Consider the following 5,763-nt stretch of genomic DNA (forward strand, 5'->3'; position numbering starts at 1 on the left):
AGGAAGAAGATAGCCTATTTATCCTTAAACAAATAAGTGAGGCTGGTAAGGAGGTTTGTTTAGGTGAATGGTAGTATCTAAAGATGGAAAAGAAGGAAAATTAATTATGAAAGGCCTTGGCCATGGTGTTCCGCCTTTGATCTGAAAACTGAGCAGCCAGTGCAGGCTTCTGAATTCATTACATTTTAAAAGTTGCATTTGGGGGAAGACTGGTCAGTTAGGTGTATGCAGTTAGGGATGATGAAGAGCTGACCTTTGTAAATGAAATACAAGGGGAAGGACTGGTAAGATTTATTTCCATGTGAGGTCTTGTTTATAATAAATGTGATAGAAAAGAGGGGAAAATATATTACAGAAGCTCATATGAATAAGTGCCTTATAAAAGTGTTCAAATTAAATTTGGGGACTATATGAGTACACAAAACTACCTGATTAATTCCAGTGCTAGATTTTCAGATCCTTTGGGGATATTAATTATAACATGACCCATGTGTTGATCATTGAATGCTATTTACATTTTTTCCCACAGGGTGCCTATTACTGACTTCTGAAACGAGAGTTCCAATGAACGTAATGTGAGAAATACTGAGTTACTCATTAACCAGGTTACAGCTCTTTTATTAGTAGTTTCTATTCCAGCTTTGAATTATCCACCTCAGACTTTTTATAAGCATATTTTATATTAAATTTAATATTCTTGACTTAGAAACATAGGTGACCAAGTTACTGAAATTAACTTAGATGATAACATTGTAAGAACATTTTATAAAAGTAGGTAGTAATCACAGCTGACATGAATACATATATATTTGGATGTATATGTGTGCATGTATGTGTGTTTGTATAGTGTATATATGTAGATGTGTGTGCCTATATGTATTCTTTATATTTAATTCAATTCCACACAACTCAGTGATAGTTATTATTTTATGTCTACTTTATGGAGAATATAATAAATAGTAGGACATTAGAGAGAAGTATTACTAACATTTTTCAAAGTCTTTATTAACAGAGCAAAAAGAAATGTGTTACTGGCCATCAAAATGGGTGATTTGCACTTACCTTAATTTTACTGTCTGTGGCTTTGTCAGCAAAATAAAAACTTGTAATAAGTGGAACTGAAAGAGTCTGCTGTTGGTTTTTTGCAGACTATTCTTCATCATATCTCAGAAGATAGGTTTTAAATAGCAGTATATACCATCTAAAACAAGAGTTTGCAACAAGTTTAATTGAGAATACAAAAATCTTTCTCTACATCAAAGACATTATTAACCTCCTTTTCAAGTAAGCAAAGACTCAATGATTGATTCACTTTTTATACACAAGCAGAAAGTCAAACCATCATCAGTCTCCTAAGATGGACTACTTTTTTTTTAAAGATTTTATTTATTTATTTTTGGAGAGGGGGAGAGAAACATCAATGTTTGGCTGCCTCTTGCACTCCCCCTACTGGTGACTTGGGCGGCAACCCAGGGATGTGCCCAGACTGGGGAGCGAACTGGTGACCCTTTGCTTCTCAGTCCGGTGCTCAATCCACTGAGCCACCAGCCAGGGCTGGACCACTATTATAAAACTCTCCCTCCCTCTGGAGAAAAACAAAAACAAAACACCAGCAATGCCATATTTCTAACGTTTCAGCAAAATTCAGGGGTTTCTTCCCAGGAATGCCATGTTAGTTCTGGCATCTGTGCTGATATTCACGGAGTCACCTCTGCCAGGAATGTTCTCTCCTCCTGCCTTAGTCCATTCAAACTGCCACGAAAAATACCACCGACCACCGGCACAGATGTACTATGGTCTGGAGGCTGAAAGTCCAGGATCAGGGTGCCTGTCACATGGTCAGGGGAAGGCCCGCCGCTGCATTGCAGGCTTCTCAGTGTATCTTACACAGTGGAAAGACTAAGGATCTATGTTTCTTTTTTAAGAACACTCATGCCCTTCATGAGAGCTCCACCCTTGTGAACTGCTTACCTCCCAAATGCTATCGCCTTGGGGGGTTAGGTTTCAACGTATGAATTTGGGGAAAGGGACACATTCAGACCACAACTTCGTCACACCCTCTTTTTCATGGCATCTTCTTGACCTCATTCTTGTGATGCTCCTCCTAAGAACATTCCCTGAAGCAAGTGCGGGGTCCGCAGTACTGTTAACTGAACTGTTTTGGAAACCTTTGCAGCCTCTGCCCCCTGCTCCATGATGGCCACTTGCCCTCCCCAAGCCTTCAGTCGGAGAGGTTTAGTTCTCCAATAAGCACAAGAATCACCACGGCCCCACTGTCATCAGTGGCTTCTAAATGTGGATGCATATCTTGTATGGAAGGAAAGAAAAATGTCTCGCGTGGCCTGTAAGGCTCTCTGGAGAAGCAGAAACTGCTTGTTGCTTAATTGACCTCAGCCTTACCATTCTCTTTCTTACCAGACAACCATTAACATTCCCTCAGGCTTTCCAGCTAGTCCTCATCCTGAAGCCTTCACGCACAATCCCTCTGACGGGCATGCTCTCCCCATGAGGTTCATGTGGCTCACTCCATAATCAGGGTTCTTCTTAAATGGGACTTCCTTGCAGTGACCTTCCTATGCCATCCAAATTAATACAGTGCCACCCTTAAGCCCATCACTGCTATTCCCCTATCCTGCTCTAAGCTTTTTTTCTAGTACTTATCAGTAACCAAATATTTATCTAGTTACTTTCCCTTCTTTCCCTTCCATCAGAATATCAGCTCCAGGGGAACAGAGATTTGTTTTATTCACAAATGTCTCCCTAGAGATTTTGATTCTGTAGGTCAGCAGTAAACGTCCCAGAAATCTATTTTTAATTGGCAGCCCAGGTTATTTTGAAGGCATGAAGTAGAACAGCATTTGGGTACTAATTGACATCCAATTTTCACTATTCCTGACTTGATGGCGGTGGTTGGAGGTTTATTTTGCTGTTGTTGGTTTATTTTGTTGTTGTTGTCCATTTGTTTTGCTAGTTGTTAAGAAAAACATCTTTCCTTTCCAAGTCCAGAAAGCCCAAAACTCAGTGTTGTGGTGATCTTCCAGGAATCATTTAAATAGTGACAGTGATAACTGCGAAAGGAAATGGAAAGCAAGAACTCCCTAGAGAGATGGGATGATCTCCAAATAATTGGGAAATGATTGTATATTGAAGAAAGTATATGCAACTAATTTGCTGGACCCCAGTATCTGAAGTATTATTATGGGTATTTTTTGCCAATTTTAAGCTCTTGTCACACAACATGTATGTGACACATTCCCTTTCCTACTCTCCTACTCTCAATGTCTATGTTATTATCATCACCAATTCCTCTTACACGGCTTGGTGGGTTATACTGATATACGTGAGGGGAGTGGGGTAGAATCTTCAATCACACTACCAACTGCTCATGTTAGTTTTTCTGGGTCAGAACTAGCTCTGGACTGGGATTTGTCTCCTGGACCTTAGATATCTGTGCACTGCTGGAGCCACGCAGGGGCAGCAAATCACAGGCAGAGTCACGGGCAGAGTCACTGGCATCTAGGGGACAGGCTGCCTAGGCTTTGGTTATAAACCAGATAATTATATGTGGAATTTAATGAACAAAATAAACTGACGAACAAAATAGAACTGGTGGCATAGATACATGGAACAGACTTGCAGATCTCAGAGAGGAGGGGTGGGAACTGGGAGAGATTAGCCAAAGAACATATGTGCATATATGCACGGCGCATGGCCACAGACAGCAACATGGTGAAGTTGTTGGGGGAGGGGGATGGTGGGGCAACAGTGGGGGGACATCTGTAATGGTGTCAACGATAAAAAAAGGGAAATAGTTCCAAATATTTAAAAAAAGTCTCTTGTTTGTAGATACAGAAGGAAATGGGAGCGCTAAAGAGCAAAAAAACCTCAAGATGAGCAAAGCCATCAGAAAAGGGAGCGGGGATGGAAATCCAGAACCTGCAAGGGCCCAATGTGCTCGTGAGACCACGAGGTCTCAATTATACCGTTTCCACTGTGGGCTGTTAGATGTCGGAAACCCCAAAGGATTTTCTAACGCCCTGCTAGTGGCATCCACATGAATAAATTAACAGAGAACTGTAACAATTGGCTGTGTGTTAGTTGCCAATAACAGCGGTAAACCGTCAAATAGTAAATTGAACTGTTCCCTCGCCCCTTTGGCACATACAGCCTCTGATGTTTGTAAATAGTGGTCACGCTGCCTCTTCATCACTGTCTGATCAAGCTGCACGTGGTTTAATCTTCCCTATTCAAAACACTGCTCCAGCCAGTTCAATCATATCCCTTGCTTTCTGTACCTCTGGCCAATTTGTTCATTTCTGGAAAAACTGGCACCACATTATGCTAGCTGCAGACTCAAGGTTGTATTTACAGTAAATATTTATTGAGTGCTAACCGGGTGCTTGGCCCTGCATTAGGCACAGGAAAGGCTTCAGTTGCCACTGACTGATGTAGGTGCTGCCAGGGCACCAGGCAGCGTGTTCTCCCCACTGCCTGCCTCATATTCTCACTGTGTGATTTCTCCCCTGCTTGACAGTGGAACACTGAACTCCAACATGAGAACATTAAGAACTAAAACCAGATATTCCTTCTCTTACCCATCACATGTTTTCTCCCCAAATGTTATTTTCATTAAAGTAAAATAGACACTGATATTGTCTTGATCTTAAGGAGCTCTCTCATAGGCTTTCTGTGTGTAATCTTGAAGTGTTTCCAACAAATGTTATATGAACCTAAAAATTCCAAAAGCAAATTACCAAATTACCTTGGCTCTACTACATCCTGGCTTCAATGGCAAGTGGCATGGGGAAAAAAAATAATTCTGTATTTGTCTGACTCAGTTTCCCCAGTATGACTGAGAACAGACCGGACAGGGACAGGTTTGAGCAAACACAACTTTATTTATTCACCTTAGAGTCAGGGTATTGACACCCATACAGAAGAGCGCCCCTTTGTTCATCCCCCCCCACCCACCCATTTCAGAAAAAATAGCTGTATGTTCTTTCATGGCAGACATATTCTTTCATGATAATCAAATACATCATTAACACTTCTTTAAAAATGGTGTCCACCACCTAGTAGAAGTCTCTGGATTTTGCTCGCACCTTTCATGTAAACTACAAAGCATTTCCTATTTGTCCAACATATCCACTTGTGTGAAAACATCACAGAGGTGTTTTCAAGAACTACTTATAAGGGAATTACTTCAATGGGTCTCATTTCTGTTATCTGCTAGTTTCTGGCCTGTTATATTTTGAAGAGGAGAAAAGATACATTAACACATTAAAGGAGAGGCAGCTTGGGTCAGGCTGGCCCATCTTTTGTGAAAATAAGTCGTTACTGAATTAAGCGTCTATCCTTGTCATAATGGGGGGAAAGGGAGAGGGTAGGAGGTGTCCATTATTAATTTAAAATTGTTTCATATTTTTTTCCTGGTGTATATGGCCACACATATATACACTCCTCATGTGTATGTAAGAAAAGCCACATTTCCCAGGAAGATGAGTAAGAGAAGCCAGGCCTGAGACAAGCTGGCACAAGGAAGAGCTGTGCTGATGGTCTCAGGCCATCCTTCCACTGAACCAGCATCCACCATCATGCCCTCTCTCTAGACACAGGTTTTTGCACATGCTTTGTCCTCCTGTTCTTTGCAACTACTTTTTTGGCCCATAAAGTTGAGAACATTCAGGAGGAAGAGGAATCCCTGTTATAATGCATTACATACAGTACCTAAAAAACCCCAAAAAACAAAATCCTGTGTTATGA

The sequence above is a fragment of the Pteronotus mesoamericanus genome, unplaced genomic scaffold (assembly GCF_021234165.1).
Source record: "Pteronotus mesoamericanus isolate MK-2021 breed Mesoamerican mustached bat unplaced genomic scaffold, CSHL_Meso_final scaffold_174, whole genome shotgun sequence".
NCBI classification, from domain to species: Eukaryota; Metazoa; Chordata; class Mammalia; order Chiroptera; family Mormoopidae; genus Pteronotus; species Pteronotus mesoamericanus.